We start from the raw sequence: 17026 nt of genomic DNA on the forward strand, positions 1-17026 counted from the left end.
AGTGGGGCCAGCTCCGCATGAATCTATGCCTGGAGAAAGTGGGCGTGTCAGGTTGCTAAGAATGGGATCAAGTCCCTCCTGGAAAGATGTGAGGGTCTCCATAGCTCTGACTTTCTGTGTGAGCTGGGACTTGTCACCTGGGACAAAGAACCACCACTATTTCCCAGACTTACGGGAATATTGACACCAGAATGTTCTCCAAGTCACTCAGAGGAGAAAAGCCCAGGTATGGAAGTCAGAGGAACCCCCAACTGAGGTTCTGAATCTAGCCCCGGTTAACTTGGCCCCTCAGTTTCTCACCTGGAGGAAAGGACCATGCGAGGTTATTGTGGAAGTTAGATTAGAATCTTTGGTCTTCAAGTTCATGCCATATTTTACTGTTTATGTCATTGTCATTTGAAAAAGTCATTGCATTTGCATGTCAAATACGACAGTGACTTGCCGCACTGAGTAACATGATGCTGCTGCAAGGTGATTGTGCAAGGCTATAGTGGGAGTCAGATTAGAACCTTTGGTCTTCAAGTTCATGCCATATTTTACTGTTTATGTCATTGCCATTTGAAAAAGTCATTGCATTTACATGTCAACTATGACAGTGACTTGCCCCGCCAAGTAACATGATGATACTACAACCCGTCGCTGGAAATAAAAAAAAGGAATATTCCAATCCTGCTGTTCATTGACTGGTGTAATTTTGATGAAGTCTACCACTCCTTCCTCCCGCCCTTTCTTAAAAAAAAAGTAACAGAAATCTTCCTGATAATTAGTTCTAGCAACACCAATGCTATAAATTCATTCTCATTTTGATTTCCTGGCCCCAACCCAATTCTTCCTGAGCCGGCTGGCTGCGGTTTTTCTTTCCTTGGCTTGCTTTTCCCCAAGGACACAGAATATTCACAAGGCACAATATTTTCCTTTAAAAAGATTTTCCCTAAAATCCAAATGTTATTAATGGATCTCCAGTCCCTCCTGGAAGACACTGACCCAAATAGCAGACACGATTTAAAAACTACACGGCGATGCAATGGCCTTCGAGCTCTCCTCTGCCTCTCCCCTGCGTGACCCTTGTCCTTGGGCGTGCAGAACGGGTTTAGAGAGCCACATCATCGCAGTTAGTGGTTTTTGACACCATCTTGTTTTATGTTTTCTTGCCAACTTGATGATGGATTAGAAGGGATTGAAGCTCATTTATAAAATCCTCAACTATCTCATAGTAAATAATGGTTCTTAAATATAGGGTTCATTTATTCCTTCATTCAACAACAACTTTTGAGTGGCTGCCATGTACCAAGCTCTTAGCTAGGCATTGCAGGGAATGCAAAGGCAAAACATTCTGGTTCCTGGCTTCAAGGGGCTTCTGGAAAGCAGGCAGAAAAGTAAGTAGAGAGAATGAAGAACAACAACAAACAACATTGCTTACAGGAGCGGTGAATGATGGAGAGGGGTGGTGGAAGATGCTTGGAAGGATGAAGATAGCTCCCTGGCTCCATCCATAGGCTGGCTCAGTGCTTGCCTGTCAGCTCCTGCAGACCTTACTTCGGTGTCTGCTGGTCTAGACACACCTCTTCTGAAGTGGTGAGGCCACTTCCTATCTTTTGATGTTGTACCTCTCATTTGTACTTTTTCTAGCCCGGGAATTATATCTTACATCCTCTGGGTGTCTGTTCTGAGTGATTAAAGTCTTTCCAGGAATGTCTCTGAGATGGAAGGTAGATGGGTACTGAATCTATCACATCTCACCAGCCTCCTTTTATCAACTTTTCAGTTAGCAATGGTTGCATGAGCCCAGAGCTCAGAGTTTGCTGGTGCTGGAAATGATTGAGGAAGTGTGAAGACATGGACCCAAAGGGCTTTAAACCCTGGCCTTCAGGGAACAGGTAATATATGCTTATTTTTGCAGTTGGCCAAGCTGAACCACCATGGAGGTAGGGCAGGGTGGAAAGTGGAGGCCCCTTAGGGCTGATAGTGTTCTTGGGGACCCGAATATTTATCAGAACAAAGTGTATTGTGCTCAACCCTGCACTGAGCCTTCCTAGAAGCTGTGGGGGGTGGGGAAAGAAAGGGGTGGTGTTAGGGTCGCACTTGACTCCTTTCAGGAGCTGAACTATGCCAGTTGAATGTGTGGGGTGTCAGGTAGAGCAGGACAAGTTAGCAATCTCAGGCCATGTGTACTCAGTGCCAAAAGAGGTCAGAAGTTTGCAGGGATAAAGGTGCTCAGAGGAAGAGAGGTTAACTAGTTTTCAGTGGTCAAAGAAAGTTCTGGAAAGGAGGTAGAAAAGTGGAGTTGAGAGTCAAAGCTACTGAGGGATTTTGATAGGGCTGAGAGGGGATTGTATGCTGTAATTTTTATATCCTCCACTTCTTAAAGGTTTAGAGGTGGTGCTTTGTAATAGTCACTGATTGCTCCATTAGTTTTAGGTTGAGTGTAAGACTGGTGTGAATTCTAAAAAGTTCCTTTTATCCCACTGTTTTATTTTCTCATTGTATCTTTTTTGCCTTAATTAGAGACATTAGACTTCCTGGATGTTTAGATTTAGTTCTTTAAAATTCTAAAGATAATCATTCTTAATGAATCTTCATAGCAAAGGTTTGTCTATCTTGTGTTGGGGTTGGGTGTAGTATATTCTGAATTTATTTGAAATCACCGTCCTTGCATGAATGGTTCTCTACTACTCACCCTATATTTGCTGACCTCCAGACCTATATAGCCCATTGTTTGCTGGATTTCCACCTGGATATCCCACAGCTACCTCAAAATTTACATTTCCAAAGCTTTTTGTCATATTTGTCATTCCCCATTCCCAACCTAACCCTAACTCTAACCCAGCCTAACCCAACCCAGGCGAGCCCAACCCAGCTCAGCCTCTTTATTCAAAACCACTATGACCAAAGCACTGGGGTCATCCCTGCCTCTTACTAAATCAGTTCCCCACCCTTCGCCCCATCTTCTCACCCATCCCTGCAACTTTAGCCAGGTTACCTCAGCATGTGGCTTAGCTTAGTCAGTACAACCTGAATTGCTCAGTTTCCCCTAAAATAAAAATCTGACCCATCAGTCCCTTGTTGAACCCCCTCTTGTGGGTTTCCCTGTAGGGTGAAAACCAACTTTTTAGTGTGGCCTACAAAGTCCTCTTCCTGTCCCTCCTCCCTTCAAGCCTCGCTTCCTTGTTCCTTAGCAGGCATGATCTTGAGCGTGCGCACTCGGGTGCCTCCTGCGTGAGCCACCAACACAACTGCTGTTTCACTCGCCTCATTTCTGTATCTGGAAACCTGGGCATCTGGCACTTGACACCGTGTCTTTACTGAAGCCCCCTCTGACTGCTCAGCCAGGGTCACCCTCAGGTGGGTGTCTGTGTCACCTTGGATTACCAGGTTTTATTATAATTATATTTAAATTTATATGTGATGCTCTGTCAGACTGAGAGGGGAGGGATTACTGGCTTATCCTCCATGGACACTTCATTCTTGGAATGATTTGCAATCATTTGTTAATGGTTAAAATAGAAAGGATCTTAGATCTTCAAGAGTCTGTCTTAATTTAATTCTTTTTAAATTCATTTATTTACCCATTCACTCATTGGCTCTTTGCATAAACATTTACCAAGTACCTACTAGATGGGATTTCTCTCTCTCTCTCTCTCTCTCTCTCTCTCTCTCTCTCTCTCTCTCTCTCTCTCTCTCTCTCTCTCTCTCTCTCTCTCTCTCTCTCTCTCGGCAGCAAAGCCTTGATTAAATAGACTTAGAAGAGAAACAGCTGCCGCTCCTTCTTCCAGGAAGCTCTCTCCACAGGCCTTCATTTCAGAATCCTGGAGCTTTAGTTTTCTTTCGTCAGCTTTTTCCTTAATGGCCAAACTCATGGTGGCAGTGACAATGGATTCTGCATTAGTATTAAAAATTTATTCAATAAATAATGGATTAGAACCCCTGTTTAATAATTATTAATGCACTGCAATTTCAGTTGCCCAAATCTCAAGATGTTTTAAACATAACTAATTGAAAACACAATTAACAGCAACTTGCTGAAATAAATCTGAAAGGCAAAACACCCTTGAAAGTCTCAGACTGTAAGAACAAAAATTCAAAGGCAGCTCCCCTCCCCCACACTCTCCCAGAGGCAGGGTTCATGCTGGGATCAAGCTGGGATCAAGCAGAGATTCTGGGGCGATGGTGGCACCTGGCAGGGTTTGGGACCTGAAGGGTGCTTTGATGGCAGCTAGTTGGCAGTTATTGAAACTTAAGGTGACTACCTTAGCCTGCTGGGCGCCGAGGGCATTTGCCTGGCTGTGTACTGTTCTTAGGCATCTATGTGAGGTGGGGTCTCGGAGAGGCTAATTCAGTGACCTCATCTTTGGGAGCACCATCAAGCAAAGACCAGGCTCTATGGTCTGGCAATGGGTGGGGCGGGGTGTGGCCTTATGTCAAGTCACAGGATGGGCCAGTGCCAGAGCTGTGTCAGGGAAACCTGAATGCCCAGCATCTAAAGCTGTGCTCTCTCACCCACCAGCCCTGCTTATCCTGACTCAGCAAAAATGGTGCATCTGAGTGTTTGGATCAAGAGCCTAAGGCCAAGAGCCCTTTGACTTTCTTGCTTCAACAACAGTCAACAAAGAAGGGAAATGCATGGAGCCACATGCAGGATGCACCCTGGGCTGGTAGATGGATGTGAGGATCCTAGGACAGTGAAGTGGGGACTGACTTCTGGACTTTTCTCCCATTGTTCACCTTTTTTACACTTGTTGCTAATCCACTGTCTATTCCCAGAAGGTTCTTTCGTCGCATTCACTTTTTGGGATGGATGCACTGGCCTTGCAGCTTTTATCAGTTTCTCATAGACTCTTTTGGTGAATATCCAAAGAGACAGTGTGGGGGAATTAACAAGAGGGTTGTCAGCGGTAGGCACTCAGCACCCTGCGGTTCCCTTCCCTGCCAGCCTTGTCCACTGCTTCTGCGTGGCCAGTCCTTCCCCAGGACTCCCAACTCTGCTGTGGACATTCTTTTAAGAATAATATGGTGAGTGGACAGAGGGATGTTATTTCTGGAGAACAGAAGGTAGCTAGGGGGGAAGCTGTCACATTCCGGGGGCCAGTCTGGAGAGCAGAACATGAGATATGGCTCAGAGTACAGGAAGCTGTGTCACCAGAGCTCAGGATGGGATCTATTACAAAGTCCCTGGCATGCTAGGCTAGCAGACTTAACCTTCATCTTAAGGAAGACAATGAAAGGATTTTCAAACTAGAAAGGTATAGATTTCAGCTTAATCTGGGTACCATAGAGCAATGGTTCTTAAATTGTAATGTGTATCAGGATCACATGAAGGCATGTTAGCACTCCAATTGCTCCATCCCACTTTAAGAGTTTCTGCTCCAGTGGTTCTGCAATGGAGCCTGAACATCTGCATTTGGATTTCTAGGTGACATTGACACTGAAAACCACTGTGTAGAGGATGGCCTGGGGCTGGGCACTCCATGGGCACAGGACTATTCAGGAGACTGCACAGTGGACCAGCTGGAAGGTGATGAGGGCTGATCAAAAGCTGGACGCTGGGCCCTAGAGAAAAGGGGAGGTACTGCAGTGGAAGAGTCAGCAAGATCAGGACTTAAAAGGGTGATTGGAAAGACCGGAGAATCTTCCTAGTTTTTTCTAAGTGAGGACCTGAGAGTGTTTCTCATCGGGAAGTGCCTGGGGCAGAAGCTCCTGGTCAGGGTTGTCAGCCGATGCTTCTGAAGGATGGCTTGTGCAGGAGCAAAGAGAAACCTAAGGGTATATCCTCTTCCTACCTGCACCCTGAGTGCAGCAGTGGCCTCAGGAGCAATAGTTCCAGGTGGCACCACAGGCGAGGGTGCGTTCAGCAAGGCCAGCACACAAAATTTAAGGAGTGTTGTGCAGACTTGGCCTGATCCCCAAGAGCGAACACCCCAGTACATTTTAGGCTTCAGGCTCCTTCTTCACTCACCCTCACTCCAAAGTTTGGTCAAACTATGACCGTTGCTTCAAGTCTGGAAGGATCCTCATGAGGTCAGCAGGATGAGGAAGGCTGTGACCCTCATGGACATTCCCATCCATACTGGAACAGTTTTCAGCCTCATCCTTTAGCTTGAGGGCTCCACTCATCTGTTAATGGCTTGTATGGATCCAGCTTTGTGTCCACAGGACTGGTGAGGGGGCAGGTCCCCTGGGACCAAGATGGCTGGAGAGCCTTCCATGCAGCGCGTTCTGTGGGTGCTATGGACAGAGCAATGTCCCCCAGGCGCGAGCTGTGTCTGCTGTTCCCAAGCCGGCTGAGCCAAGGAACGCAGCCAGCTGTTGTGTAGAAGGGCAAAGATGGCTTCGGAGCTTCCTTCTCGAGCATACTTTTAAACATACTTTGTTGTTGTTTGTTTGTTTTTGTTTCTGTTTTTGTTTCAAGGACTTAATCTGAGGCATTCCATCATGGCAACCAAAGCAATCCAAGTTTAATCTCCAAGCATTCATCTCCCAAGTTCAGATTTTTCTTCCATCTTCTCAGCTGGTGCATTCCCAACTTCTGAATTTCTAAAAATACCCAGCGTGGTTCCCTCTACAAAACAGCAGCACCCTGCCAGCTGTTAAATAAATAAACTTGAAACAAAAATGCTGTAGTTGTGAAATAAGATATATTTAATTAAATAAAAGAAGGAAAGCTGGTGCTATTACAAGAACATAAAACTGTAAGGCATAAGAGAAAAACTAAATTACTACAAGGCAGCTCGATCCAATCTAATCCTTAAAGATAAAGATGAAACCAGAATATTGCATGTGTTGAGAAATCAACATAAGCCCTAAGCAAATATTAACTAGAGATCTATAAACTGGTTGATAATAAACAGTGCTATGAACATTAGGATTAGGGGCGGTAATGGAGACGAACCGCTCCAGAGTGGGGGCCTTCAGCTCCCTTCTGCCTCCTTCTGCAGGGAGTGTTTGTGGAATGCTCTTGGTGGAGTAACTTTTCCATTAGCTCATTTCAGTAAATCTGAGGGGAAAGCTTGAAAGACACAGAGAGGTACCTGGGAAAATTTCTATCTATAATTTTTTGGAAGACACAGAGATGGATGTGATCTCATTTTACCAGGCCATAAAAATGGAGCCTGCAGATAAAATGTTTGCCTTTTCCTGTGGGTTTCTAACTTAGCTATTGACATGATTTTAACAGTGTGTTTAAGCATGAAGAATGGTCCAATTACATGTTAAGTAGTCTTTTTTTTATAGTTCTAATAAAGGTTCATTTAGACATTTATACTGACAACTCAGTTCTTTGGAAGGGCATTTTTCAATTTGCCTGAAAAAAGAGTGGACAAAAAGCAGCAGCAGTAACAGCAGCAGCCTGTTCTCATCTGAGAATGTCTCCCCAGTTTTCAGAGATGCCGTGGGTGGAGGCTGGGTCTTCTGACGGGGAGTCAGCAATGGCAGCTGGAAAAATCAAGCTAATTCACAGGTGAAGATGCCCTTTTGGTCACAGTTTCAGACTCTGGGATAAAGACAGCTCCTTTGAGAGCATTCATGCATTTCACACCCCACACAGGGAGCTTCAGAACACAATCTGAATGGAAACCAACTCCGGAGAGTGAGGAGGGGCAGCTCTGACAGGCAGGGAATGGAGGCCTCTGTCAGATCAAGGTTCTGGGACAGCAAGCTGCTCTGAGGGAGCCAGAAGAAGCTTTGGGGACAGAGTTAATGTTCTTAGGCCCCTGGGGATGCAAGTGACCTGGGCGCTATTAACATAGCAGTGTTTTTTTTTTTTTTCCTTCCTGACAAAAGAGAGACACCTATGTGCTTTTTAGCTTTGGAAAAATCTCCATAACTTCCTGGAGGCAGGTTGAGTCTCTTCATTCGTTCATTGTGAGTCCTCTTGGGACCTCTAATTCTTGCTGCTAAATCCTTGAAGAAAGGCTCTGTAATGGTCCTGTTGGGCCACCAAAATAAGGCACTGTCTGAGGGGCACAACAGAAATCCATCCTCTCTTAGTTGTGGAGGCTGAAAGTCCAAGATCCAGGGGTCTGTAGGCTGGGTTTCTCCTGGTGCCTCTCAGAAGATGACTGTCTTCTCTGTACCACCTGAGCACCTACCCAAAATTTCACTTCTAATGACACCCATTATTCCAGATTAGGGCCCTCCCCAAAGACCTAATTTCCATTTAATTTCCTTTTAAAGACCCTATTTCTCCAGTCACATTCTGAGATATTTGGGGTAAGGACTTCAACACTGAATTTGGGGGGATGCAATATAGCCAATAATAGGATTAGATCTTAATCTTCTTTGTACATCTGAAAGTTCAAATCCACCTATTTTTTTTACTGTCTCTAGAGGATTATTCAACACAAGGAGGGTGGGGTGCAAGAAATAACCCTCAAATGTCCCCCCTATTTGTTAATAAAGAGTGGGTGGGGTGCAACCCTAAGTCAAATATTCCTTTTGTAAGATAAGGAAACTTGACTTTCAAAGCTCTGCAAGAGTGATTCTCAGCCATGCCTGGGCCCCATCTGTGGTCTGGGGTAAGGTCCTGACGTGGCTAATTTTTCAAAGCTCCTCAAGTGATTCTACTATGTAGTGAGGGCTGATAAGCCACTGTTCTTAGGGTCTCTGGGAGATAAATGTACCATCTTTGACACATTGTTGGACCCTGGATACAGTCTGCAATCTGGAGAAAAGACCATAATTTTGCATGATATTGGCCGTCAGGAGAATAATCTTTCTAGATAATATAGTCTTTAGGAAAATGCTTCTTTCTTATATGAATTTAGGTTATATTGTCCTCTGGATCTGAGAATAATTATATTATCCTGGGAGGAGAATGTGGGTGGGGGTGTGATGGTTGTATGTGTGTTTGTCTGTCTGAGATTATCTCAAGAATAATGAAATTTCAATGCTTTCTTGTCCCAATGAATTGGGCCTGGAGGGTCCCCACCAGGAGTGATTTGCTGAAAGCACCAGTGGGGTTATTCCAGATTGAATCAGTCCAGGCCTGGAGAGCACTATGGCCCCAGGATTGCTCTGTTAGCAGAAGGCCTAAATGAGTGGCTGAGTCCAGCCTCAGGTCAGTAACTGAGATGGCCTCTTTTCTGGAAGATGGTGGGCCCACTCTCACACTGGGAGAAACACTAAGATTCTTGTGTTGGGCTTATTATTTCTCTTGAAATTTAGGAAATTGGAACAACCCAATCAAACAATGGGCAGAAGCACTAAATAGGCACTTCTTATGGCCAACAGACATATGAAAAAATGTCCATCATCACTTTTCATCAGGGAAATGCAAATCAAAACCACAATGAGATATCACCTCATACCTTTGAAAATGGCAGAACAAGTGTTGGTGGAGTTGTGGAGAACAGTACCCCTCTTACACTGTTGGTGAACATGTAGACTGGTCCAGGCCCTATGCAAAGCTGTGTGGAGGTTCCTCAAAAGACTAAAAATGGATCTGGTATATGACCCAGCACTTTTACTACTGAGTATCTAAAGAGCACAACACCGTTAATTTGAATGGAAACCCACACTCCCACATTTATAGCTGCCCTGTTTACACTAGTCAAGATATGGAAACAACAGTAATGCCCCAGAACAGATGAGTGGATCAAGAAGATGTGGTACAGACACATGGTGGAATACTACTCAGACATCAAAAAAGATGAACTTAGGCCATTTGTGGCAGCATGGATAGAGCTGGAAGGGATCATGCTAAGTGAGGTAAGGCAGAAGGAGAAAGATAAACACCATATAGTTTTATTTATATGAGGACTATAGAGAAACCAAATAAAGGATCAGACAAAGACAAACCTTAAGACGATTCTTGAAAGCTGACCATAGATCTGAGGCAAGTAGGAGGGAGAGGGAGGGGACAGACTAAAAAATGGAGGGGTCAGGGAGGAGACACAATGGACTAGAATGGAGGACTGTGGGTGTTTTGGGAAAACTGTGGTGACCAAACCTGAGGGGAGAAATCCTATATTGTGAAAAACTAAATAAAAAGGATATGGAATTAAAAAAAATGTAGGAAAGCCATACTGCAGCACCCCAACATGATCATTCCTTCTAGCTACCCACAGCAGAGCCTGCTTGCACTTTCAACCTTTGCAGGACAAAGGGAAGACCTGGAAAGGAGTGTGGGGGGCCCTCTGCCTCTCATGTCCTGGGAAGGGTAGCAATGGGGGCACCCAGGGTCACAGGGACTTCTCTGGCTGCATGTTAGGGTCTAGTGAGTATGTCACAGCTATTCATGTCAGGACCCAGCTGTGTCAACTGAGTCTCCAAGGTCGGGCCGATGGAGCCAGAGTGGAGGGCCCTGATAGCAAGATAAATGATGGCCCTGGAGTTCCCAGCGGGGAAGGGCCAAGCCAGAAGGAAACTCCAAGGGAAGCTCAACAGGGGAATGAGCAGGTGGCACAAACTGTGTCTCCAAGTGAAGCAGACCAAGGTGGGCCCTGATGACATATGGGTGTCAGTGACATCAAACTGCTGTCATACTCCTGGCAAACCTGCAAAGAGCTCAGTATAAAGGCAATGTAGTTTCGGCCGCACTCATTAACACACTTGCATTATGTGCTTCTCAGGCATTTTGGATTATCTGCCAGAATGCAGGAGAAATAAGAAGAGGCAGAAGTATGCAAATAGTAAAGTGTTAGAATTGTTCTTATGTTTCACCCATGTGCATCTTCTTTCAATTCCTCCTACTCTACTCTCAGAATCACAAGGGATTGATCAGCCTTCACATCAGGAAATATTTATTGACTGTTAACCATGTGCTCTGCACATGGGCTTCCAGAAAGCTTACAACAGTGTTGTGAGGATAAAGTAGGTCCGTGTGAAAATATACATTGCCAGTCAAATCTAAATGCTTTGGGAATATCCCAGCTATACCTGATGCAGTTTCTTAGAGTTTGAATTTCTGCCTGTGAGTTGGAAAGAGGTTGGATGCATAGAGAGTTAGACACGAGCTAGGCCTTAAAGGATAGGGTGCTTATGGGCGGTGGGGTGTAGGGTAGGGCAAGATCCTTCTTGGCAGAGGAAGTCACACCAGGAGCAAACATGGTATACATTAGGGTTACAGGAACAGAGCTGTGAGGGTAGGTTTGCAATGGGGAAGATGTAAGAGGGCTCACTGTGTAACAGAGGAGGGCATTGGGGGCAGTGGGCAGAGTGTGAGTGAGTGGTGGGTGGGTGAGCGGCTGGTTATTACCTGGTTACCTGGCCATGCCCCCTGTATCCCCTGGGTCCCCCTCCTCCCCAGTCTGTGATGCTATGACAATGAAGTCAGGGAACCACTGAGAAACTACCAAAGACTTCTCTCTCTGAGTTGATGGTCCCTAAGTAGGCATACTAAGCAAGGGGGGGCTGCTGAGTAGAGATCACAGGGAAGGAGGCTGATAGGAAGAAGCAATTGCTTTATTTTAATAATAAAACAATGACAAAGTAGGTTAGATGTGGATAATTTCATGCTGGGCTTCAAAGCTCCTGAAAGTATTCTTGTCTCTTCAGTTGTCTCTTGTTAAAACTGTATGACCACATTCCTAACCTACCTTAAGGAATCCTATTTTCTAAGACATTAATTGTTTTCTTGAATTCTTTGAGATTTTCAAGTTTCTTCTAATCCCTCCTAAATCATGTGCATTTGAGAGGTAACCCGGAGAGGCTCAGAGTGCCCTAGAGTTGCTGATAAATCTCCAAATACTTCATCTAGTGGAGGAGATTTTTCATCATCCGCCCCTGCATTTAATTTACTCAACTCACATGTCCACACCCTATGTGCAGGGAGCGGGAGCAGACAGAACTCCAGCCCTCACTTGAGGAAGTGGAGCGGGATGTACAGGAATATCTATTGAGCAAATGATAAAATCTGATATGGATTAATGGGAAAAAAGTAACTGTGCTTTATATAGGATGCAATATTACTGAATTGCTTAAAGAAAGATCCTTTATAGGTAAAAGCAGTGACACAAAACCACATCAGTTAGTTGATGCTATTCATAGCAACTTACCAGAAAAGAAAAAATCACAAAATTTAAACCAAAAGAAAACCTCCAAAATTGAAAGCTTAGGTCAAAATCACGTGATCTACTAACTTTTGGTGAACTCCCTGAATAATCCTGTCCTGAGTGGTGAATTTGGACCAGATGTTCCTTCTTCCCAAGGTCTGATCTTGCCAGCTTCCTCCCCGATCTGCCCAGGCCCTAGCGAACCCTGCAGCAGGTGTTAGAGGAACCCCGAAAGCAGGGGAGCCTCCCCTTAGTGGGGAGAGGGAGCCCACTTTCCAGTTAGCCCTTCTAGGCTGACTCTGAGACCAGTGGATTCTCTGCCTCAAGAACCATGGCCTGGGTCTTGTTTGCAGCAGACAGGACCTCCAGGGTCTGCCTTGTGCGGTGAAGACTAGGAATGCTCAACGTCCTGCGTTCGGGTGGACAGATAAGGCAAAGCTGTGGTTAAAGGTCACAGGGTGTGTGAAATGAGGTGATTCCAAGGGTGGGTCAGGGAGTCAGCAGAGGCTCTTGGGCCCTCTGAAGACAATGAGCTGGGTGCCCTCTAGGGTGACCTGGCATCCTGCACTCAAAACATCCTGGCTCTGGGGAGCATGGTCAGCCTTAGGCTCAGGCCACAGGGAAATTATCACCTTGATGAGGCAGGGAAGGGCACCCAAGGCAATGTGTGGGTTGTGGGGGTGGAGGTGTGCGACCGAGCCCAGGGTGCTGGCTGGCAGCCTGGAAGCTGCTGACCCTGAGAGGGAGAGGGAGGGCGCTACTGTTGGCTGGTGGCACGTTCAGGAAACACTGTGCCAAGGTTGGCCCAGACCCTTCAATCCACTCTGTGCCTGGGGAGATGCTCGGGGTATGTGTGTGTGCACGTGTGTGTTAGGCACCACCTGGAATAAAAGGGTGTATATTAGAGTACCCAGAAACCAGTTCACCCCTCACCCTTTTCCAGCATGGAGCAGAGCCCGGCACTTCAAGTCTCTGCATCCTCCTCGTGGTTCTGCCTGTGCTGGGAAGGCCTGGGCATAAGCAATGAGAGCAAAAAGGTTGGGGTGACTATGATGGGGATGTATTCCTTTGCAGGGTGACCTGCAAAGATTGATTGAAAATTTACAATCAACCAGGTACTTGTGATAACAACAGAACTTTTTTGTCTCACAGTTCTGGAGGCCAGAGTCTAAGTTCAAGGACCCTCTGAGGCTGTGACAAGACTTCTGGACTCTGTCCTTGCTTCCGGGGTACTGATAATCTCCGGCCCTCCTTGGCTTGAGGATGTGTCCCGGGGCACTGTGGCCACATCTTCACATAGTCACCTCCCTGGGTGTCTGTCAGGATCCCTTTCAGTAGGGGTGCACAGTAGGTCCTTAATAATTTGCTTTGCTTGCCATTGTTTTGTTCTGTGATAATGAGAGAAAGACATTGGTGCCCAGCACGGGAGGCTCTGTGAAGGTTGCATGTTTTCCCCGGGTCTATGGGACTTTTCTCTGGGGATTTGGCGTCTGCCCACATCCTATAGTTGCACACATGTGGTTGATGGTGCCTCTCCATTGTCACAGTCCCCGAGACTGGTGTGCCCTGCCTCGGAAGGGCATCCGGTCCAGGGCTGGCCCTGCCTTGCTCTCTGAGCTGCTTAGGTAGACATCAGTCACTCAGACCCTGCACTGGAGTAACCGGTTGGAAACTGAATGAGTGAACACAACGGATTGTCAATGTTGCAAGTGTTTTGAGTCTTTATTTACAAGTTTGATGATTTTGTGACAAGAAATATGCTATCAGAACTTAACTTTTGCTTATATCACTCAGCCTATGGTGAAATTGGCTTCCTTTTTGCTAGAAGTATCCAAAGATACTTTCCAAAGACAAATCCAAGACATTAAGTGAGGATGTCATAGTCATTTTGACTTAGGACTCATCCTAACGACTTCATCTTAACTTTGATTCTCTGCAAAGACCCTAGTTTGACTAAGGTCATATGCACAGGCACTGGGGGTTAGAACTCAACATCTTTGGGGGCAACACAATTGCACTCATACACAGAACACAAGGGTGCCCGGGGCTATAGGGTATGTAGGGAAGGACATGAGTTCTAGGACCAGGCTGCAGGCTGTCCTGCTGCACATGAGCCCAGTGGGTGTTCTTAGTGTAAACCAGGGTTTCAGGGACCTGCATTGCAGAACTGGTGTAAGGGTGATACAGAACTACACCCCTAGAGTTTTCAAGAGGAGGCAGCTATCAGTTGTTATGGCAACCACCGCGCCATATGGGCTCTCACTGAAAGGGGCAGCTATATCCTTAGTTCCTTTGTTTTCTCAACTATGAAATGGGTTGGAGATGGAATTACACGGGGCATGTTATCTTCCAGTGTGGTGGCTGGAGAAGAGGGTCACAGTGTATGTGTTGGTGGCAGACCCTGTCTTGCATGGGGGGCAGAAAGTTAAGATTGACAAGGATCTGTGGACCCAGGGATTTGGCTGTGTCATAAGGAAAAGGGAGGTGGCTCTAAACAAGTCTTTCAGGCAGGTGGACATGGCAGGTGTCAGGTGGTGTGACTCTGAGGCTGTGTTCTAAGCAGATGTCCTGGCTGCTGGCATGAGCCCAGACTTGGTTCACACTGCCTGTGATCCCTGAGGTCTGTCCCAAAATGGGAGGCCTATCACTGGCTCCTGGAAGGTGCCAGCAGGGAGAGGCCTTTTGTATCATCCCTGTTACCTAAATTTGGATTCCTCTCTTCGGGAGCTCTCTTGTTTGGAAACATATCCACCCCTTTATTCATTCATTAGAAATAAAGGCTCTCTTCCTTGCAGACAGAGGAAGGCCAGCCCCTCCTCTGTGGCCTTGATGCTTGGGTCAGAGTGCCCTGGGCCTCACAGAGTCTCCCCGACCCACGCACACGTGCTTGTTAACCACAGGGTTTTAGCTCCCTTCACCCGAATCCCATTCTTGGTCTTTCCATCCTCATCATTGTTGCTGGACTGACTTCTTGTTACTTAGAGGCCTTGAGCCCAGGCCTTTCGCTGCAGCCTGAGAGGGGAGGAAGCTGGTTAACAAAGAGAGCTGGGGCCGGTGATTTTTCTTTTTCTTCTTGCTCGGTTCTGAAGCTGAAAAAAATCACGGCATACTTCAAACTTGAGTAGTGGCTGTGAATGTATTCACTCTTGAATTCATCTGCGAGGTTATTAGACGCAGCTTTGATGTTACAGCAAGACTACCTGGGTCGTTTTGTTCCAATTACTCAGCGCAGAGGACTTCGTGCTGCACGAAGGCACCTGACTTTGATGTTTTGTCTAGCTGCCCTTCTCGGGGCTGATGCATCGGGGGTGACCCTGGGCAGCTGGGGTGCGTCCAAGCGGAGGGGTGCTCACCCGGAGCAGAGTGGCCGGTGCTCGCGGGGTCCGGGGCCCGGCGCTGTGAGGGACGCCACCGTGAGGACCTATTGAGCACATTTCCCATCGCATCACAGAGGATTTGGAAATAACCTCATTTTCCTCAATTAGGAAGATGGAGATTGTAATGGCTGTACTTTGCCCTCCTCAGACGTCTTTCATCTCTGCATCGCAAAGTGCTCTGAAAGCATGATTAACGGCGCTTCCCAACTCCCCAGCCGGGCAGGCGCCCCGCTCCCTGCCTCTGTGGAGGCTAAATGGTTGAGGCCAGTGTGCGGGGAGCTCAGGATAATGGGAGAGCCCACCGACTCCCACACAGGGCAAGGAGGGATGCTGGACACCCCACACCCCACAGGAGGGGTGGGGGCTGAAGCCAGAGGCTGCCGGTGCCGCCTTCCAGGGCTAGGAGGAGGGGCTGGGAGGAGCCCTGGCTGTCCCTCTAGCCTCTTGTCAGAACACAGGCCTGTCACCCTCCAGCATCCGGGTCTCTGAGGCATTGATGTAAAACAGGGAGTGGAGCTGGGCGATGTCCCTGGTCCGTCCTGGCTCTGCCATTTTGAGGGGGAGTGGATGTGATGATGCCTCTGACTGCCATGGGCTCTCCAGGCCAGCTGGGTGTCCCAGCTCAGAAGCCAGGGAACCAGGAGTCTCTCTGTTGCCTGTTCCCCATTCACAGGCCCAGCTCCCCACACACTCACCCTTCTCTTCCCTGTGGTCCACCATGGCTGGCCTTTCCTGCCTGGCCTGCAGGGCCTCTTCTCCCTCTACTCTCCCAACACAAACACCGGCTTCCTCTGGATTTTGGCCAGGCTGGCTTGCCCTCCTCTGTCCGTTCAGATTAGCTTCCTCCTCCCAGACCCCTCAGTTCCTGCAAAGCCTGGCCTGGTTTGCTCAGGCATTAGCTCTCCAGCCAACTGTGCTGTTAGAGGTTTTGTCACCTTCCTTAGATTTTTTCTTGCTCCCCTCTCACTGCTGCCTGTCTGTTGCTCAATTAGCCGTCCCCCTGTGCTGTGCACTAAGGACTAACCTCCCTGAGCGAATAAAATCGAGGTGTGACCGGAGGGCGGAGAGGCTTCCTGAGCCTCTGAACAGACAGCGGCACCTTTCGCCTGGGCGCGCGGCTGTCGGTCCCCAGCCTTTCTTGCCTCAACTGTGCTCAGGATGTCTGAGGGTGGGGGGTGCTTGAATTCTGGGTCGACAAGATGAACTGGAAACAGGCAGCAACCAGAGGCTGAGGCTCTGGATATGGGCATGAGCAGATTCAATGGAAAAATAGGAAAAATGGAAAAAAAATTCAATGGGAAAAAAGGAGCAAGGAAGTTAAACCTACTGTTTAGAATTGATGACTAATGTATGTTCTAAATATTTCATTTGAAAAAAATGTAATACTACATAAAATATACACAAAATACCCTGCACAGACGGGCTTGGGAGAGGTGGCCCCGGGCGGGGGGGCTGGGGTGGACGGGACGCCCTCGTCTGGAAGTCTGGCCCCGGGGACTCCCGCCTGGGCTGCTCTGACCACCCGCCAAGGCTGCTCCAGGGAAAGCTGCGTTTTGTTGTAGATGTTTCCAAGTGTAAAAAGCCCTGTAAAACTTAATTCTATCTCTTTTCTGGAACAAACAAAAAGAAAACTGCTGAAGTGGAAAATTCAGAATGGGAAAT

At 47.1% G+C, this 17026-nt stretch overlaps 1 long non-coding RNA gene across 2 annotated transcripts in view; it reads left to right on the forward strand.

Annotated features, from left to right (window-relative positions):
* The window catches only part of LOC129146854 (uncharacterized), an 86942-nt gene extending 80350 nt beyond the window's left edge, over window positions 1-6592 (forward strand). Inside the window, exon 3 of one of the 2 annotated variants that reach the window (XR_008554136.1) lies at window positions 6407-6592. This is a non-coding gene — a long non-coding RNA (uncharacterized LOC129146854). Of the gene's footprint in view, window positions 1-1765; window positions 1787-6406 lie in introns of those variants that run through there. The other variant, XR_008554138.1, reaches the window with a different exon arrangement.
* Window positions 6593-17026: the final 10434 nt, after the last annotated feature.

This window comes from Talpa occidentalis, unplaced genomic scaffold (assembly GCF_014898055.3).
Source record: "Talpa occidentalis isolate TD23 unplaced genomic scaffold, MPIMG_talOcc4v2.1 talOcc4.5, whole genome shotgun sequence".
Lineage (NCBI taxonomy): Eukaryota > Metazoa > Chordata > Mammalia > Eulipotyphla > Talpidae > Talpa > Talpa occidentalis.